Genomic DNA, 22,810 nt, shown 5'->3' on the forward strand with positions numbered 1-22,810 from the left:
ATTACAGTGATAATGCCAGTTACTTTTTCATAAGAAACAGGGCATCTGCAACATTGATTATCAAGTGGTTCTGAAATTCCCACTGCCCACACTTTGTTCTCACAAGACTTTGAGTATCATAAACTAACTATAATATTCATTCATCATGAAGAAAACATTTACTTTTTACCCTTAAAAAATCACAACCTACCAGCCGGGCACAGTGGCTCATGCCTGCAATCCTAGCACTTTGAGAGGCCAAGGTGGGCAGATCATCTGAGGTCTGGAGTTCAAGACCAGCCTGGCCAACGTGGCGAAACCCCATCTCTACTAAAAATACAAAAATTAGCCGGGCATAGTGGTGCATGCCTGTAATCCTAGCTACCTGGGAGGCTGAGGCAGGAGAATTGCTGGGACCCAGGAGGCAGAGGCTGCAGTTAGCCGAGATCGTGCCACTGCACTCCAGCCTGGGTGACAGAGCAAGACTGTCTCAAAAAAAAAAAAAAAAAAAAACCACAAGCTACCAGTTTCTGCCACAATGACTCAGTGTGCAAAGTAATATGATTCATGGGAAGTCTAAATCTCTTTCTTTGTAGACTACATATATATATATATATGTATGTATGTATATATATATATATATACACACACATATTTACATATATACGTATATACATATATGCATATATATACACACACATACATATAAAGGTTGAGCTCAAAAAATAAAAAAAAATGCCAGTTAGCCATTGTATGTGCTTTACTTGATTGAGAACTTTTTCTAACTGAGAATGAGCTTTTTCCAACTTAAACCTATTTGTAGGTTTGTGCCAAGTGAAAACAATGAGTATGAGCATAATTTTTTATTTGAATTTTCCTATTACCTTTTAACTCACTTATACTGTTTATATTATACGAATTTTTTATCTGACCTCCTCATTTTGTTGGTAGTTGTATTCATTTGCCTTTCCATCTGTCCCCAAAATCACCGAACTCATTGAATGACAAAGAAAATGTTCTCAGTAGAAATGCTTGTTGACTCCTTGTGCTCAAAGAGCTGGAATTTAAGGAAAATAGACCTTGAGTTAAAAGACAACATTTCACGATGATTAAAAATGATAGAGACAGGTGTCAAACAAACTTTAAATACATATGCAATTAATTTGAGGTGCAGTTAGTAGGGAACACTGGTTAAGAAATCTAAGTTGGCAGGCCATCACTCTAAGCAGGGGAAATAACAAAAGAGGTTACTTGGGGAGATTCAGGAGACAACCCAGCCCTTTGTTGAGAACTCTCAGGGAATACAGTTGAGTATGTATGGAGGGCAACAAGATGGAAAATTATTCACAAGATATCTGAAAAACAAAATTGGTGTTTCTGAACAGGAGAAGAATGAGAGCAAAGAGAACTAACATTTATTCAGCAATTACTATAAGCCAGGCACTGTGGTATTTGTATATGTTATCTGTTTAAATCCTACCATCAGTCCAGAAAATAATATTATCTCTATTTTTAGAAAAACAAACCAAGATTCATAGAAATTGAAGTCATCTGAGCAGTTGATAGGATTTAAACCTAGAACTGCCTGATCTCAGTGCATCTGCACTTGTTCTATAATATTGAGAGATTAAATTCTCCTTCAACACTTTTGAGCTATAATTCTGCAGAATATCAATAAAGATATTTGAACTTGTCCATATGAAATCATTCAACACTGAAGTTCTTAATTCCTTTTTAACAGTCCTTTTTAAAATCAGTTAACAAATTCTTAATTGTTTCTCAACTTCATGCCATCTCTATATGTGAGTATTATTATTTGACTACTTTTAGGTCACATGGAATCTACACATGGAAGGACATAGGCATTGCATGCAGGTATCCGGAATCATTGATATTGGTCTTAAAATTTGGAAGTTTCCACTTTTGCTAAGGTATGTTTTCTTTAATGGTGGAGGTTTACTAATTGGGTGTACCTCCAGATCTAATTCTTTCATCTAATCCTCATATGATAGGAAGTAATGAGATCAATATCATTAGGGATTTTCAAATTTGAATTGGAACATACTACAATGTTTATATTAGAGGCTGGACAAAATTATCATTAAGATTCTAAGGTTCTGCTTATCATTACCATGAATGGGTTTTAAACTGCTAACTAGTTAAAGAACTGTAAATGAAAAAAGAAAAACAACTTTGATCACTCCTAGCTATCAAATTACCATATTTAAAAATGTCTAAAAGTCATTACTGTTGAAACTATGATTGTTTAGAATTTAGACAGTTGTATACACTCAAGCAGGGAGGATAAAAAGGGTCGCTATTCTAGAAATCGTTAGCCTATACTTTAAAAAAATTGTAGCCATTGATACTGTGATAAATTTTACCTGAAATTTGTTCATTTGTTTAAGTATAGACAACTTAATGTCTATATGTTAAGTAATGTAGTAATGTCAGTGTTAAGTAATGTCTATACTTACAGAAATGAACAGATTTTAGGAAAAAATTTATCAATTATATTGATTATAGCTTAACTTGTATTAATTTTTTAAGATGCAGACACAGTGGCCAAAATAAAGAAAAGGTCGATACATTTTATCCACAAAATGGGAATAAAATTACTTTTTTTTTTTTTTTTTTTTAAGATGGAGTCTCGCTCTGTCATCCAGGCTGGAGTGCAGTGGTGCAATCTCCACTCACTGCAAACTCCACCTCCTGGGTTCAGGTGATTCGCCTGCCTCAGCCTCCAGAGTAGCTGAGATTACAGGCGTGCACCACCACAACCGACTTAATTTTTGTAATTTTTAGTAGAGATGGGTTTTCACCATGTTGCCCAGGCTGGTCTCGAACTCCTGGCCTCAAGTGATTCACCTGACTTGGCCTCCCAAAGCGCTGGGATTAAAGGCATGAGCCACAGTGCCTGGCCAATAACATCACATTTAAATCCAAAAATGTTTCTATTCTTTAGCATGATTGCAATATAATATTAGATAAAATACATAATGAAGTTAATAAAATCTCTAAGAGAAATGACTGAGAAGAAATTCTTAAAAGTGTTAACAATAATTAACTCAGAAATCATGGGTTATGAGTGATTTTTAACTTTTGATTATAACTTTGGATTTCTCTATGATAATCAGATATTGCTTTTACCAAAGCAAAAAGTTTATTAATTGCCAATTGTACAAGCCAATTTGCCTGTATATTTTATAGACGAAGAGGATTTGTTTGTTTTCCTTATTCTGCATTACATTACCATGAGTTCTTTTAGAATTTTTAATTTACCACTTGTGTTTCCCACTGATAAAATAATTCCAGTTGAGTTTGAGTGTATTCATTCCTTTCCAATCTTGGTTTTGAGGTAATATGATTTTTATTTACATACCATTTAATATCATTATTACCAATGTGTCATTTACATGAACTAATTTACTTAATTTTAAGTGTAAATGTCAATGAATTTTGTTAGATTGTATATCATTTTATTTGTGCTTGCTATTTTAATGCTCTAAGTTTAAAGTTAGAGTGTGAATAACATCCTCCCCCACCTTCACGCTTACAATACTGAAGCCCATTAAAACCCAGATTAGGAGGATTTCCTGCTTCCTCCTCTCTTCTACTTTCCTTCTAACTCCATGAAATATTTAAGAATCCCCCTGAGGATCCTACAATTGTTAGGAATGCAGTACTTTTTGTTTCCTCAGTCATCCCTGGGGCTCTAAATTGAGCAACTCAATCTTTACTTTGAAGCCGAAGACTTTCAATTGCCACCAAAATTTGCTTTGAAAGTCACCAGTGTTGGATAACAACCTGAAAACTTGGGAGCCTAGTGTGAAGCTAAGGGGCATAGGTAGCCAGCAATATTTCTTCAGAGGTAGTATAGCTACATTACATTTAATAAAAACAGATCTTCAACATTCAATTATTTTTAGGTTCTGTGATGTTAGTTTCCCATTTAAATTGTATCCTCATAACCAACCACCAGCCTCCAATCCTCACAAAACCTTTCCTGATGGTCAATCATGGAGCGGGGGCAGGGGGGAGGGATATAAAATAAAAATATAAATAAACAGGGTCAGGCTGGTAAGAGAAACCAGAAACTGAGAAGACAAAGTTAGAAACCAGTAATCAACATGAAAATGTAAGGTTCTAGGGGATTTTAAAATCTTCGGGAAAGTTTTGGGTTACACAGACTATGGAATAAAAACTGAAGAAAATTTATCCAGTTAGCAAAAGCTAAGGAGATTTGAAAAATGTGTTCTTTAGCACCTCAACAATTTCTGAAAAGGCCTGGAGTGAAGGTAATGTAAGTATTTTGCTGAGACTTTCAAAAACAAAACCAGGGAAATGGAAAGTATAACATAAAATAATATTGAGGAAAAATAACAACAAATTATTAGAAACTTTAGCAAGAAATATAGTTTGGATAGCAAAATCTTCAAAAGGAATTGTGTTCAACACAGCAGTACAAAGTCAGAGGGATCCTGAATACATAAGGTCAATCAGGAGGAAAAAGAGGGGTGTGGGTTAAGGCCAATAAAATAGAATTGTTTTTGAAGAGAAAGCCTCAAAGAAATTTTATTTACAGAGATTTTTATTACAACAATATATTTAATGTAATATCATCGAGAGTCTCCTAAACTGTGTTTTGAGACCTTAAACCTCTTTGAGCATTGCACTGTAATCTATGCTACTTTTCAAGAATATTACCACTGTCACCATTGATTGAATATTAAACATTTCCTGTGTTTTTCTCTCTGTATATTTCTCCCCACTCTTCCTGCTCTTTACTTCTGTCTTAACTTCTTAAAACTATAGTTAAGGGCCCACAAACTCAAATGCTGTCAGGGATGAAGCAGGCAAAGGCAAAATGGATGTATCACAAAAGTAGGTGATAGAGACTGTGAAAAGATAGTGTGTCTGGCTTTTTTTCTCTCTCTCTCTGTCAAACACACACACACACACACACACACACACACACACACACACACACACACACACACACTTCTATAGTCTGAATCCATGGAGCACTGGTTTGTAACTCCAGGTGTAAATATAGTGGCCTCTGGAGTAAGACAAATAGGAAACCCACTTTCTACATTTGTAAGAAATGTTGACTTGGGCAAGTTATCTCACTTCTATAAGTCTACATTCCTCTTTTGTAAACTGGGAATAATAATAATGTTTGCCGCAGAAGATTGTTATGAGATTTAAGGGCTTTAGTGCAGGTGAAGGCACCAATATAGTACCTGAGAGAGATTAGGTACTAAATAAATGAATGTGGTCCCTTGTCGCTATTGCTATTTTTTTTGTTATTATCAGTGACCTCATTTGCCAATAAAAGTCTACTTAGAGATGTACATTAGTATGTTCATTAACTGTGGATGGCAAATAATTTATATTTCCTGGAAAAGAATGTCTGGGACAATAAAAGGAAAGCACCAATGTCTCTCGCTCTCTCTCTTTTTTTTTCTTTGTCTGTCTGTCTGTCTGTCTCTGTCTCTCTCTGTCTCACTTTTCCACATTTCTACGAAGGTGAGATTTTTTGTTCATCATGAGAACCGTGAGGTTTTAGAATATAAAATCTGTTATGAAACTGAAAAAAAACCAGGGTAAGGACAACACCTTAAAATCAGGAAATCTACCCCAGAGGTTTAAGTTGCTGACCTAAAGTCAGTTCATAGAAGACCTGGGACTAAGAGAAACAAACAAGTAAACAAACAAATAAAACAGGAAACTCCAATCTCAGGAGTAAACTTCAGTAACCACTCAGACAGATGACAAGATAACATTTACTTGAAATTCAAAGTCACCTATGGTTTTGAAGGGATATTTGTATCTACAAGTACAGCTGTACCCTCTAGGTGCCTTACTTTCTTGAAATAAAAAAAAAAAGATCTCATCACCATAACTAAAGCTACCCAGAATAGGAAATCCTAATATAAAATTCAACTTTCCGACACTATACTATAACAATATATAGAAAACATGTATATAATATATATAACAACAACAATATAATATATATATATTTTAAATATTTTAATCTCATTTTTCAAGATGGGGATTACTATAGCACTTTTTGTTAAGAAAATATTGAGAACACATTTCCATCTACAGTCTTACTCCACTAATAGTCTACTAAGTTATTTGAACCAGATTAGTTTTATAAACATATTTTAAACATTTTTAATATTTAAATATATTTAATTAATTATATTTGTTCATAAGAATTCCAAAAGTATAAATAATTTGATATTTTAACACAATTTATTTTCTTCTTTCATTTCATGTTCCTAGTATGAATTCTTATGAAAGAAATTGACCATTCATGCTATTTTCACTTGATTCACTTAGCAAGGGAGAAGTTACAAATATGTTGTCCAAAAGATGTTTGTATGGAAACAGTTTCTCCCACTTCAGTCCCCAGATTAACAGGGAGGATTAGTGTTATTGATATTAATATTTATAAATACCATTTAGATGTTCCTCCCTCTTTTTACTCTTCTTTCAGTTTTACATAGGGGATATGGGCTATGAAGTGGGCGTGTCCCATATCTGACCCTGAAGGCTTGAGAGAGATAGTATCCATTGAATGAAGAAAATGGCCTGATGAAAATATGTTGTACAAATAAGCACATTTTAAAAAGTATTTATTTAAACTGTATATTGTATTGGTATATAGTATGTTTTATACCGACAATTATCTACTGAAAATGAAACCCTAGAATGTAAACATGATTTTGGCCTGTGAAATTCCCAGAAAGAAACTTTGGAATAGTATTTCAGAAAATCCTCTTATCAAATACTTCTGTAGATGACAAAAGTAACTTGGAGGGATCATCTACTTTAGTAAATTGTTAGAAGGGTTTTTTAAATTAATGTTAGTTGCTTGGTAGTGGCAGTGAATCAGGTGAACACGATTACAATTTTCCTTATATTTTAAACTGAAAATATTGAGTGGGAAAAACAAAAATATGAGTCATTGAGGTAAATGCACAAACCAGTGCTCATGCATGTACACACATACACACATACACAGCTAAATTTTTAAAAGTCTTTTCACATCTTAATATCAGGAAACAAGATAAATATATAAGGGGATATCAACAAATTAATAATATAGAATCTTAATATAATGACATCTATCTAAAAGTTTTCAAGACAAAATAATTTCTATTTAAATAGTGAATGTAGTATTTACCTTTTGTCTTTAACCAGTCCTTTCTTTATAATAAATAGAACAAACACTGTGTCTTCACTGCATATTCAAGGTAGTCTTACTGCTATAAAAAAGAAAGTCAATAACTTAGCAAAATAATAATTAACTGTTCTTTGAAACAACAGCCTAATGTGTTTATTTATGATCAACTGGCCGAGTTATCCAGTACTGAAAGCCCATCTGAGAGACACAGAAGGGTGAGAGGGGTGTAAGGGATGATAAATTATTTAATGGGGGCAATGTATACTATTTTAATGATGGTTAAACTAAATGCCTAGACTTTACCACTACACAATATATCCATGTATCAAAACTGCATTTGTAAGCCCTTAATTTATAATTAAAAAAAAAGTGTATCTTGGGGAATACACATAGCTTCTCTTAATTGTCTTGGTCTGGGAATGACACATGGCATTTCTTTTTTTCTTTTTTGGTAATAGTTAAACCCATGGGCCTACCTAGTTTCAAGAAGCTGGTAATTATAGCTTAACTGTATGCCCAGGGAGACCAAGAAAACCAGGTACTGATTAACATTAGCAGTCTCTGTCATACCCACAAAGAAAATAATGAAGTGTTTCAGTTCATTTTTTTCTGGCTTTGCCATTTAATGCTCATTAAAGGTGTCAATATGTTTCATATGAAGGTAAATGTAACAAAGAAAACAAAACATTACCAAGAAAAATAATAATTATCAAACATAACAATATTTCCCCTATAATTATAATACTTTCAAGATATGTAGTTCAGCCTTTGAAATTATGTAATTCTACTTGGATGGTAGTCATGAGCCTTGGCAGATTAGACACTTGGGCATTTGAGACTGAACTAAATAGTTGGTCTTTACCTCAGTTCCAAAAAGTCAAAACGACATGTGAAACAATGTTTGAGAATGTTAACTCTTTATTCTAACAGATTCATTACTCTAAGCTTGAGCTACCCCCCATGTATTAGGCCGCACATAGCATCTATTTATCCAGCTTCATTCAACTCATATTATTTGACACAAAGTATCACAAGAATGTTTTTTTCATAATTATATAGGACTTTCCCACTCTCCTGAAATACTTTTCTCTTCCTTTGTAGCAACATTATCTTCCAAGGAGGCCTTCTGAACATGTTTAATGGCCCCAAAGACACTCTTTCAGATCAGGACTGTATATGAATGAATGCTATAGTGTTATCAAACCATTAACCTCTGATCTAATATGATTATCTGTACTTGGGTTAGACAGGTGACATCTCCACCCCATCATTTACTTTGCATCAGAGATTGAATAAACATCTGGAACTCTGCCCAAATACCAATGCACATGATGATCAATTAGTAGTACCTTTTTTTTTTTTTGCACTGTATGCGTGAACTACAAATGCCTCACACTGTTCCCATTACATCTTTTCATCTGCATATTGACCAGCGTAATTAATAAAGGTCTATTGGAGACTTTTTGTTTAGGATCCAGCTTTGGGAGTAAAACTAATAATTCAAGATTTTTTAATGCATAGAAAATTGTCATTTATTACAATTGTCCCTCAATTTTTCCCACGAACTGAGAAAATACACTCAACGTTTTCTGCCATCTTGGACCACATTAATCACAATGTCTTACCCAATCCTGAAAATCCAGTTTTAATGCCTGGTCCTCAGAACTATGATGTAAATGTTTTAGGTTATAAGAAAATGAAAAATTTGTCTAGCCCATTCAATAAGTACAGTAGTACCTAGTGCAGCATTATCTTGATTCACACTAAAGTCTAGTAGACTCAAAATGGTTAACTCAGTATTGACAGAAGTGCTGAATATTTCTATTAAGAAGGTCTTCTCTGACTCCTTCCGACTACTGTGGGTTTATCATTGAGCTATCTTATATTTTTTCTCCAGATAAAGTAGAATCTGATTCATAGCAATATTGCATGGTATTGATGTGATCTATTAACAGTTAAAACTGGAAACAGTTCGCCTTGACAATATCCTTTGTTCAGTGGCACTCCACTTTAAAACACAAACTTCAGTTTGCAAATAAACTACAATATCTCTCTTTCAGACATACTTTCTGTGCAAAATTCCATAATCTTTTCACATAAATCCTCATGGTAAAGAGCAGCCCAACATCCTCAAGGATCTCATCAATATACAGGGAAAAAAAAAAGATAGTAGCATCAAGTCTACAAACACTCTCAAACACAGCCTTTGCTTCAAGGATTCCAAAAAGTATTAAAGAAAATGTTTGCCTCTATTTCCCTTAATTTTGAGTTCATTTTAGATCTTACTACCAGGCTGACTAAGCTCAGATCATAGAGGTTGGCAAGGTAGAAGTTATGTTTGACAAAATGTTTTAATGTCTACTGAAGCAGACAAATTAAATAAACAAGTAATTGTATATGCTAGTAAGTGAAAAGAAGGAAGTACACCTTATGCTTTAATGGAGAGTACATTTATGTGCAGAAAAATTTAAAGAAGGTGGTCAAGATAGACCTGTCTGAAGAGGTCATTGTGATCTGATATGTTAAGAATAATATGAGCAATTTATGCACAGTTTAGGCAAATAGTAATTCAAGCAGAGGGAATAGTAAGTATAAAAAGCTGGAAATGGAAATGGGCTTGCTGTGTTGAAAGAATAAACTTGAGTGATATACTTCAAGCCTACTGAGCCATAGGAGAATAGTGGAAGATGTGTTTGGAGATGGAGGCTGAACCAGCTAATACAGATAAATTATGAAATATATTGCATTTCATTTTGAATTAAATGAGAAACTACCAAATGTTTTATTAAAAGAATGTCATAACAGATATTTGTTTCAAGATATTACTGTATTTGCTCCGTGAAGAATTAATCAGATAAGAGCAAGTGTAGAACCTTGGATGTCATTTCAATACTCTGTTAGATAAAGGTTTCCAGAACATGTAAGTTTGCAGTGGAGATGGAGAAAAGTGAATGGATGTTAAATATATTTTGGAGTTAAAACTCATGGGACTTGCTGAGGAATTGAATATGAGATGTAAAGAGTAAGGGAAGAGGATGAATGAAGACTAATACCTAGTGTTTTTGTTTTGTTTCATGCGTTGGGTTATATTTTGGTAAAGTTGATTATGCTTGTGGAAAATAAGAAAAACTTGGGGGGAGAGTGTGTGTTGAAAGCTCTGCTTTTGATATTCTTTGACATGTATAGTAAGCATCCACACTGAAGCATTCAGTAGGCCATTTGATGTATAAGTCTGAAACTCAAGAGTGTGGTATATAAGGGATACAAAAAAATCTCAAGTCATAAGAATATAGATGGTATTTAAAACATGGATATTAAATGTGATCACCTAGGCTGAGAGAGAACATAAAGAGGAGGGATGAGAGAATACCTGTGGAACTATTTTAATACTTAGTGTTTGGATAGAAGAAGCCAAAAATATATAGAACATCATGACCAGTGATTTACAAGTAAATGTGGTGGCAAAAATGCCAAAAAAGAATATTCAAAAAATAGAGGGTGAATTTTGGCAAAGGTAGCTGAGCAGTGGAATATCGTAAAAACAGAGAATAATCCATTAGATTTTGGCAACAAGGAGGATGTTGACTTTGTACAGAACAGCTTATGTAGAATGGTGATATTATGTGTTATGCTAGAGTGGATTGACTGAAGGATGGCTTGAATATAAAAAAAACCAGTTGGATTAATGGCTTGTCTAAAATCAAAGGAAAATGTACAATTAAATTATTATTAACTATAGGCACCCTGTTGTGTAACCACCCAACAGGTTCTCCTAGTCCAGTGCTCAGAAATGATTTATCAAGACAGGAGAACTGCAACAGAGAAAGAGTTTACTTCATGCAGAGCCGGCTGAATGGGAGAGTGGAGTTTTATTATTGCTCAAATCAGTCTCTTTGATAATTCAGAGACTGTTTTGTGTGTGTGTGTGTGTGTGTGTGTGTGTGTGTATGTGTGTTTTTAGGATAATTTGGTGGGTAGGGGATTAGGGAGTGGGGAGTGTTGATTGACTGGGTCAGAGATAAAATCATGGGAAGTCGAAGCTGTCCTCTTGTGCTGAGTCAGTTCCTGGGTGGAGGCCACAAGACCAGATGAGAGTGGTACGTCCTGATTCATCAGTTGCAGAATCTGAAAAATATCTCATGCACCAATTTTAGGTTTTACAACAGTGATGTCATCCCTGGGAGCAATTGGGGTGGTTTCAAATCTTGTGGCCTCTAGCTGCATGACTCCTAAACCATAATTTCTAATCTGGTGGCTAATTTGTTAGTTCTACAAAGGGAGTCTGGTCCGCAGGCAAGAAAGGGGTTTGTTCTGGAAACAGCTGTTATCGTCTTTGTTTTAAAGTTAAACTATAAACTATGTTCCTTCCAAAGTTAGTTCAGCCCACACCCAGGAATGAACAAGGACAGTTTCGAGGTTAAAAGCAAGATGGATTCAGTTAGGTCAGATCTCTTTCACTGTCATAATTTTCTCAGTTATGATTTTTGCAAATGTAGTTTCAGTTGTGCTATCAAATGCTAGGTCTTATTCATTCTTTCTATTTTTTTGTACCCATTAACCATCCCCACCTCCCCTCCACACCCACCCACTATCCTTCCTAGCTTCTGGTAACCATCCTTCTGCTCTGTCTCCATGAGTTCAGTTGCTTGGACAAATGGATATCAGAGGATGTAGGAAATGACATTGATCTATTAATAAAAACAATAAAAAACTTGAAAATAACACAAAAAGATAGGCATGTGTCCTTTTAATAACATACTGAAGCATCATCTAAAAGGACACCCCAGGTATTATTTAATTCTCTAAGGTATGTACCTTTATTAACATACTATTGTTTGTGCATACACCTATGAAGTTAAATGTTAATTTGTATTTTTTATCTGATAAAGATGCAAATGATTTCTGTCTGGTAGAACAAAGCAATACGATTTTATTGTCCTATAGGGCATTAACTAGTTCTGAATCTAATATAGCAATTTCATTCCAAAAGTCTTTCTTCAGTTTTAATAAATACTCCTCAGCTCTTCAAATGTTCTTTGAATCAGCCTTATTATTCTGCTGATTAACTCTATAATAAGTTCAATAAATTTGACATATATTTATTTATTCTATATTTTTATGATATATTAGTTTGTTAGGGCTGCTATAACAAAATAGCACAGGCTGGGGGTCTCAAACAACAGAAATTTACTTTCTCATGATTCTGGAGGGTAGAGGGCCAAGATCAAGGTATCTGTAAGTTTGATTTCTCCTGGGAACTTTCTCCTTGACTGGTTGCCCTGTCACTGTGTTCTCATATGGTCTTTTCTGTGTGTATGCACATTCCTGGTCTCTGTGTGTATCTGAATTTCCTCTTCTGATAAGAACATCAGATTGGTTTAAGGCCCTCACTAATAGCCTTATTTTAACTTAATCATCTCTTTAAGGCTCTATTGTCAAATGCAATCATATTCTGAGTTACCAGGGGGGTTAGGGCTTCAAAATGTAAATTTTGGGGGAACACAATTTAGTTCATAACATGTGAAAATCATGTTTGTTACTTTTTTTTCGAATTATGCCTTGGCAGTTTTAGAGGTTACACAAATAAATATTTGGCCTATAAGGCTCTATTGTCAAATGCAATCATATTCTGAGTTACTGGGGTGTTAGGGCTTCAAAATGTGAATTATGCGGGAACACAATTTAGTTCATAACATGTGAGAATCATGTTTTTTTACCTTTTTTTTCAAATTTATGCCTTGGTAGTTTTAGAGGTTACACAAATAAATATTTGGCATGTTGATTCCCCATTCTCTATTTTAAAAAATACTCAGGCCAGGCGTGGAGGCTCACACCTGTAATCCCAGAACTTTGGGAGGCCGAGTTGGGCAGATCACTTGAGGTCAGGAGTTAGAGACCATCCTGGCCAACATGGTGAAACCTCGTCTCTCCTAAAAATGCAAAAATTAGCTGGGCATGGTGGCGGGTGCCTGTAGTTCCAGCTACTCAGGAGGCTGAGGCAAGAGAATCGTTTGAACCTGGGAGGCAGAGGTTGCAGTGAGCTGAGATTGTGCCACTGCACTCCAGCCTGGTGACAGAGCAAGACTCCATCTCAAAAAAAAAAAAAAAATACTTAAACCAACTCTTTCAAACTTCATATTTCCCATATCTCTCAGATATTTGCAAAATGAAACTTGATGTTTGATAGAGGTTGAGTTTTCTGGGAAGTAAATGATGAGCCGGAATTACGAGGGCAAATGTTTATTGTACAGTAACAGATGGGGAAAGAAAAGGGAGATAAGGCAGATTTAGACATGCGGAGTTGTTAGGACATGATTTGTACTTGACAAAACTTCTGAACATCAACTGGGAACTCTGGAATAAAGATTACTCAATAAAAATATCCTTCCTTGGAAGTTGCCTATGCCCTTGTACCACCACCATGCTCAGTCATTGGCTGATTGCTTCAGGAGAGCATGACTTTGGCTCAAAAGTTGATAGGGATCCTGTTGAAGCTAACAGTTGGAGGCTGTCAACTAACCACAGCCCTCAGAATTGAACAGCAAGTTCTTTCTTGAAGAGGTCTATGAGTGATGTATCCCTAGGTCTGCCACAAAGTTTAAATCACAAGAAAAAATATATATATGAAAAGGGAAATAAATACAAAACCATTTAAAATATTTTAGTAACTGTAATAATTTATAACATTTAGTTAATATGTGCCACAGACTATTTAACAGTTCATAATATTATCCTCTTTTTCCCCCATTTTCCTCAATCCAAAGAGGAGAAAATTATAAATAAACGAACTGAATCTTTTTACTGTCAATGATTTTAATTGTCATATTTGAGCACTAAGAAATGTTAACAACAAAAATACATTGTTTAGAAAGGAATATCGCATTTTTAGTAGCATATTCTGATTTGAAATCATTTAACTTCGAGAGTAATTTATTTAGAATTATATTCTAGCATAAAAATAGCACAAAATTTTAAATAGAAACTAATACATGTCATTTAATAATCCCTCCAAACAAAATTTATTGAGAGATGTGCATGCTTACAGGCATGTATAATTCTAAGTATTGAGCTACAAACATTTATGTATATCTATTAATCATTAGGCTTTTACAGATTTTCAAATAAACTAAAAATATTTTAAAGTTTTAAAGAGAGTGAAACATGTAACACTTCAAAGCCTGAATTTTCATTTTTGACTTTTTTATTTTTAATTGAAATTATTTTATTACTTAAAGCAAATATGCAAGAAATAAATAGGGCAGTTTATTGAAAACATGTATTCATGGGTTAAGTAATTAGATCCATGTTCATGAAACTGAGAACTATCTGATAAAACTGCTTGAATTAACAGTCCACAAACTATACACTGAACTGGATATCATCTATAAAACTGATCATCACCTTAAGCAGTTAAATTGTAAAACTCTGTAAATCTGCTTGGTGTGGTATATGGTTTGGCTCTGTGTCCCCACCCAAATCTCATCTCATATTGTAATCCCCATGTGTCAGAGAAGGGGCCTGGACGGAGATCACTGAATCATGGGGTGGATTTCTCTCTTGCTGTTCTTGTGATAGTGAGTTCTCATGAGAGCTGATGATTGAAAGTGTGGCACTTCCCCCATGCTCACTCTCTTCTCTCTTGCTCTCTCTCTCTCTCTCTTTTTCACCTCCACATAAGACATGCCTTTCTTCCCCTTTGCCTTCTGCCGTGATTGTAAGATTCCTGAGGCCTCCTCAGCCATGCAGAATGGTGAGTCCATTAAACCTCTTTTCTTTATAAATGACCCAGTCTCAGGTAGTTCTTTATAGCTGAGTAAAAATGAATTAATACAGTGTGCCTAAAAATACCTCAAAATTAGATGATTTATGTCTAGATTCCACCTCAATAAACAAATAATGGTAAAATTTGGAAGTATGATTAGGTAATAAAAATGGAAAAAGTAACATATTATTTCTGTAAATATGTACATTTGTGAATAAAACAGTTTGATAGATCAATAGAATGACTGTAGTTAACAATAATTTATTGTACATTTGAAAATAGCTAGAAGATAATAATTCAAATGTTTTTAGTGTAAAGAAAAGATAAATACTTAAGGTATAGATATCCCAATTGCTCTGAATTGTTCTTTTCACATTATATCAATTAAAGTATCACATATACCCCCAAAATATACACATCTATTATATATTTTTATTTAAAGTTACACTCTCCATTGATTAATATTTCCGAAACGGCTTTACCTTGTTTTAAAAACTTAACTCTTCCTTGTGTCAAGTAATTACCTTGGATAATTTCTTTTAAAAGAATTAATAATTGTTAAAGGAAATTATTTTTTAAAAAACTAACTTTATGTGGTACAGAATCTCCCTTTTATTTCCCTCTCTCTCTAAATTGTAGCTGTGGTAAGGCTTGTAAATTAAAAAATGTTACACTCTCTGGTAGCATCTTCAGGATATGTTTTTAATTAGTCTCTAGAGTGAAAATTTCCAGAATATTCAGATGCATCCCCAAATAACACATTTTCAGCAAGACTTTGATCCAGGACTTTTTTTAGCACATTTATTCACTTATACAATTTTCTCAAAAAATTAAGTATATTTTGCAGCCCCTATGATTGAAAACAATATTCTCTCTTAACTCTGCCAGATCCCTAAGCACTTTTAGACAAGAAATATTAAGGCCTCCTTATCTAACATCTATTAATAAATATATCTCAAATTAAAATTTTTCAAGTATGGATTTTTCTATTTGCCCAAAAGTCCCCTCCCCAATACATATAGTTAATTGTTGCAATGATCCCTAGTAACTTATAGTAAAATGGCTGTTTTCCTCAGCACAACATGCATGGGCTCCAAGTCCTTGTCCCTGCCTTTCTGTCCAGGCTTATCTGATAACACTTCTGTCTTATAATTTAAGTGTTAGCAAAAGCAATGGTAACTCCTCTCTTCCAGATAGCCATTTCAACACACTCTTTTTCACTCTTTTCTAAAAGTGTACTGCAGAAAAAAAATTCGATAAAATTGAACACCTCTTCATGATAAAAACACAACAAACTAGGCCTTGAAGTAACATATCTAAAAATAATAAAGGTCATATATGACAAACCCACAGCTAACATCATAACATCATACTGAATGGGGAAAAATTGAAAGTCTTTCCTCTAAGAACTGGAACAAGACAACAATGCCCACTCTCACCAATCCTATTGAACACAGTAGAGGAAATCCTAGCCGCAGCAATCAAGCAAGAGAGAAGAGTAAAACTGGAACATAGGAAGTCACATTTTCCCTCTTTGCTGATGATATGATCTTATATTATAAAACCCTAAAGCCTTCACCAAAAATCTCTTAGATCTAATAAATAAGTAAATTTGGAGGATACAAAGTAAACATACAAAAATAAGTAGCATTTCTATACACCAATAATGAACTACCTGAGAAAGAAATCAGGAAAGCAATCCCATTTACAATAGCTACAAATGGATAAAGAAAATGTGGTATAGAATACTATTCAGCCATAAAAATATTATATCATTTGTAACTATCGATGAAACTACAGGTCATTATTTTAAGTGAAATAAGTCTGACATGGAAAGACAAACATCACACATTCCCACTCATGTGGGAACTAAGAAAATTGATTTCATGGAGGTGGAGAATAGAATGATAGATACTAGAGGCTGGGAAGAGTATATGGATGGGGAGCAGATAAACAGTGATTGGTTAGTGGTTACAAGTATGTTAGATGAAAGGTATAAGTTCTAATGTTTGATAGCAGAGTAAAATGACTGTAGTTAATAACAATGTATTGTACATTTCAAAATGGCTAGAAGAGAAAACTTGAAATGTTTCTAACACAGAGAAATGATAAATGATAAATGCTCAAGGTGGTAAACACCTCAAATACCCTGACTTGAAGAGTTACTACACCACCTATGTATGTAACAAAATAAATTTTCTTAAAAAGAAGAAAAAAAGACAAGTGTTCCACTTTTTCTCCCTGTAGCATTCTATGCATGCCTTTATCATTTTTTCTTCTCATTTTATTGTGATTATCAATACTTGTACAATAGTTTACTTCAATAAGGCATATGTTGTAGACATCTTTGCATCACGTTTCAAGCTCTGGCAATGTGATATTTTTCTTCTAAATTCACAATAATATTTTCAAGAGTTCATGCATGTTTTTTCACATATAGATAGCCATAGCCTAATGTACTGATATTGAGTGCTCAGAATGTACAAAGAGTAAAATCATAGTGAATATATCAAGCTGAGTCACTTTTTCTCTTTTATTTTTTGTATATGACAACTTTCTCCTAATAGAGAGAGAGAGAACTGACTTGAGTAAAAATAAAAATAAAAATTTAGTGCCTTTTCCCCTCATTAACCTCCTGCTGGTGGGTTGGCATTGTGCGTACAATATATTGACTCCCTGTATTTTTCTATTTCTTTTTTTTTTTTTTTTTTTTGAGACAGGGTCTCACACTGTCACCCAGGCTAGAGTGCAGTGGCAGGTTCTCGGCTTACTGCAACCTCCGCCTCCCGGGTTCAAGCGATTCTCCTGCCACAGCCTCCCGAGTAGCTGGGACTACAATTTTTAGTAGAGACAGGGTTTCACAATGTTGGCCAGGATGGTCTTGATCTCTTGACCTCGTGATCCTCTTGCCTCGGCCTCCCAAAGTGTTGGGATTACAGGCGTGAGCCACTGGCACCCAGCCAACTGCCTCTATTTTTCTAATGCTGTGCTTTTTCTATCAGAGCTTTTTAGAATTCCTATTAAATGGCAATTCTATTTACTTCCTGTACTAGCAAACTGATATATATTGTCAGGTGCTGAGCATGGGATAGGTTGTATTTCGAAACACATTACTATTGATTTCTGGCTCCTTTGAAATTTTCCTCCATTGTTCTAAATCTGCCCTGTTAGATTGGTCATGTATTTTCACTGAGACCTTTGTGTTATAACTGAATCCCCATTTAGCTTCCCTCTATTAGGCTTATTTTTCTGTGTTAAAGTTCCTGTTGATTTTGGTAACTTAGAGAAAATACCATGAATCTAGATTCATTTTGGATTTATAAAGTCATTCTATCTGCATCAGAACTGTTTGATTCTATTATTTTTGACTGATAATGAGAGATTAGTGAGAAACATGGAATTAGATAGTTTTGCTATATGAACAACCAACCCAATCTCAATGGCTTAAAAGAATCATTATTAGAGTTTCCTAGAGGTCACCTGGTTTAGGTTAGACTCAGCTGAGGGTCTCGGGTTTAACTCCTTTATGTATCTGTAGGTTGAATGGCAGGCTCTGGGCTGGGAGCCAAGAAGCTTAGCTGCGAAGCTCTGTTCCATGTGCCTTGAATCCATGAATTTTGAGCCATCCTAGATAGTTCTACCTCAACAGGTATAATGGAAGACCGTCAGCTTGGGTCCCCTGAGAGACAAATGATAAGATAGTACTGGATATGTGCAAGACTTATTGAGAGAAATGCCGTTGAAGGATAAAGGGGATTGGGAATCAGATTAATGTGGACACACTTTAGACTCCATTGCACATCTTACGCTTGTGAAAGGGGAGAAAATAGAGTAAGAAGGATCAGCACTGAAGCAGAAGATCAAAGTTGGAGAACTGATATTACTCGATTTAAAGTCTTATATTTTAGAAGTTTTATAGTTTCGCATAATACATTGAGGTCTGTGATCCATTTTGAGTAAATTCTTGTGAAAGGTATAAGGTTTGTGTCTAGATTTAATTTTTTGCATGTCAATATCCATTTGTTCCAGTATAATGTTTGAAAATACTATCCTTTCTCCATTGAATGGCTTTTGCTTCTTTGTCAAAGATCAGTTGACTATATTTATATGGGTCTATTTCAGGGATTTCTATTCTGTTTCACTGATATATTTGTGTATTCTTTTACCAATATCACACTCTTGATTACTGCAAAATTGTCATATATGTGATTTGCAAATTTTTTTATTCCGTTGGTTATCTTTTCATTTTGCTGATTGTTTCCTTTTCTGTGCAGAAGCTTTTAAGTTCGATGTAGTGTCACATGTTCACTTTTGCTTTTGGTGTCATGTCCAAAAACAATTATTGCCAAGACTGATGTCAAGGAGCTTTTCTCCTAAGTTTTATTCTAGGAATTTTATGGTTTTAGCTCTTACATTTAAACCTTTAATCTATTTTGAGTTTTTTTTGTGTGTATGTATGTCATAGGTTAAAGGTCCAATTTCATTATTGTGCATATAGATATCCACCTTTTCCAGCAAAGATTTTTAAAGAGACTGTCTTTAGATAGAACACCAACAGCATGATGCATGGAAGAAAAAATATGTATAATTTGAACATTTTTGAAATTAAAATGTTTTGTTCTGTGAATGTTAAGGGAATGAAAAGACTAGCTATTGACTTGGAGAAAATCCTTTCAAAAGACTTATCTGATTAAGGACTTGTAGCCAGAATATACAAAGAAATCTTAAAATCCAGCTGTAAGAAAACAAATGTTGTAGTTTATTCAAGCTGCTGAACAAAATATTTAGACTGAGTAATTTGTAAGCAAAATAAATTTGTTTCCTATAGTTCTAGAGGCTGGGAAGTTCAAGGTCAAGCCACCAGGAGATTCTCTGTCTGGTGAGGCGCCTCTTCCTCATAGATGATACCTTCTTACTACACCCTCACACAATAGAAGCAACAGACAAGCTTCCTCAGGCATCTTTTATAAGGACACTAATCCCATTCATGAATGCTTCGTCCTCATGACCTAATCACCTCTTAATGGCCACACCCCTTAATAGTATTTATTGTATTGGGGATTAGGTTTCAGCATATGCCTTTTGGGGGAACACAAACATTCAGATTATAGAAACAAACAAACTACAAATCACAAAAGATCAGAATAGACACCTCACCAAAGATGTTAAACTGACTGCAAATGTGCACATGAAAATCTGCTCATCATCATATGTTATTAGGGAAATGCAACTTACAACAATGAGATGACACTACATATCTATTAGAATGGCCAACCTTTTTTTTTTTTTTTAATGATAATACCAAACAAGTAGTGGTGAGGATATGGAGCAGAAACACTCATTCATTGCTGGTGGGAATGCAATATGGTATAGCTATGATGGAGGACAGTTTGGCAGTTTCTTTCAAAGCTAAACATAGTCTTACTATGTAATCCAGCAATTATGTTTCTTAATATTTACCAATGAATTGAAAACTTATGTCACATGAAAATATCCACATGAATGTTTACTGCAGCTTTAGAAATTTATAATTTCTAAAACTTGAAAGCAACCAGATATCCCTTAATAGATTAATGGATAAACAAATTGTGATATATCCATACAATGGAATATTATCCAATGATAAAAAGAAATGAGCTATCAAGTTATAAAAATACATGAGGGGGCTTTAAAGGCTATTGCTACATTAAATATGCCTATCTTAAAAGGCTATACATGGTATGAATTCAAATATATGATATTCTGTAAAAGGTAATACTATACCAAGAGTGTATTAGTCTGTTTTCACACTGCTGATAAAGACATACCCAAGACTGGGCAATTTACAAAAGAAAGAGGTTTAATGGACTTACAATTCCAAGTGGCTGGGGAGGCCTCACAATCATGGTGGAAGGCAAAGAGGAGCAAGTCACTTCTTACGTCAATGGCAGCAGGCAAAGAGAAGTCTTGCGCAGGAAATCTCCCCCTTATAAAACCACCAGATCTCATGCAACTTATTCACTATCATGAGAACAGCACAGGAAAGAACTGCACCCATGATTCAATTACCTCTCACTGGGTCCCTCACACAACACTTGGGAATTCAAGATGAGAATTGGGTGGGGACACAGACAAATTATATAATTCCACCCTAGCCCCTCCTAAATCTCATGTCTTCACATTTCAAAACCAATCATGCCTTCCCAACAGTGCCCCAAAGTCTTAACTAATTTCAGCATGAAGTCAAATGTCCACAGCCCAATGTCTCTTCTGAGACAAGGCAAGTCCCTTCCACCTATGAGCCTGTAAAATCAAAAGCAAGTTAGTTACTTCTTAGATACAATGGAGTTATAGTCACTGGGTAAATACAGCCATAACAATTGTGAGAAATTGGCCAAAACAAAGAGGCTACAGGCCCCATGCAGGTCTGAAATCCAGCAAGGCAGTCAAATCTTAATGTTCCAAAATGATCTTTTACTCCATGTCTCACATCCAGGTCACCTTGATGCAAGAGGTGGGTTCCCGTGGTCTTGAGCAGCTTTGCCCCTGTGGTTTTTCAGGGTACAGCCTTCCTCCAAGCTGCTTTCACAGGTTGCTGTTGAGTGTCTGTGGCTTTTCCAGGTACATAGTGCTAGCTGTCAGTGGATCTACTATTCTGGGGTCTGGAGGATGGTGGCCCTCTTCTTACAGCTCCACTAGGCAGTGCCCCGGTAGGGACTCTGGGTGGGGGCTCTGACTCCACATTTCCCTTCTGCACTGCACTAGCAGAGCTTCTCCATGAGGGCCCCATCCCTGCAGCAAACTTCTGCCTGAGCATCCAGGCATTTCCATACATTCTCTGAAATCTAGGCAGAGGTTCCCAAACACTGATTCTTGACTTCTGTGCACTTGCAGGCTCAACACCACGTGGAAGCTGCCATGGCTTGGGGCTTGCACCACTGAAGCCATGGCCTGAGCTCTACTTTGGCCCCTTTCAGCCACGGCTGGAACGGCTGTGACGCAGGGCACCAAGTCACTAGGCTGCACACGGCAGGGGGACCCTGGGTCCGGTCCATGAAACCATTTTTTTCTCCTAGGCCTCTGAGCCTGTGATGGGAGGGGCTGCCATGAAGACCTCTGACATGTCTTAGAGACATTTTTCCCATTGTCTTTGGGAATAACATTTGGCTCCTTATTACTTATATAAATTTCCACAGCCAGCTTGAATTTCTCCTCAGAAAATGGGATTTTCTTTTCTGTCACATTGTCAGGCTGCACATTTTCCAAACTTTCATGCTCTGCTTCCCTTGTAAAACTGAATGCCTTTAATAGCACCAAAGTCACCCCTTGAACTCTTTGCTGCTTAGAAATTTATTCTGCCAGATACCCTAAATCATCTCTCTCAAGTCCAAAGTTTCACAAATCTCTAAGGCAGGGGCAAAATGCCACCAGTCTCTTGGTTCAAACATAACAAGAGTTACTTTTAATCCAGTTCCCAACAAGTTGCTCGTTCCCATCTGAGACCACCTCAGCCTGGACTTTGTTGTCTGTACAGCTATCGGCATTTTAGGCAAAGCTCTTCAACAAGTCTCTACAAAGTTCCAAACTTTCCCACATTTTCCTGTCTTCTTCTGAGCCCTCCAAACTGTTCCAACCTCTGCTTGTTACCCAGTACCAACATCGCTTTCACATTTTCACATATCGTTTCAACAGCACCCCACTACTGGTACCAATATACTGTATTAGTCCATTTTTCACACTGCTGATAAAGACATATCTGAGACTGGACAATTTACAAAAGAAAGAGATTTAACGGACCTACCGTTCCACATGACTGGGGAAGCAACACAATCATGGCAGAAGGTAAAAGGCACATCTCACATGGCGGCAGACGAGAAGAGAGCTTCTGC

Source organism: Symphalangus syndactylus, chromosome X (genome assembly GCF_028878055.3).
Source record: "Symphalangus syndactylus isolate Jambi chromosome X, NHGRI_mSymSyn1-v2.1_pri, whole genome shotgun sequence".
Classification (NCBI taxonomy): Eukaryota; Metazoa; Chordata; class Mammalia; order Primates; family Hylobatidae; genus Symphalangus; species Symphalangus syndactylus.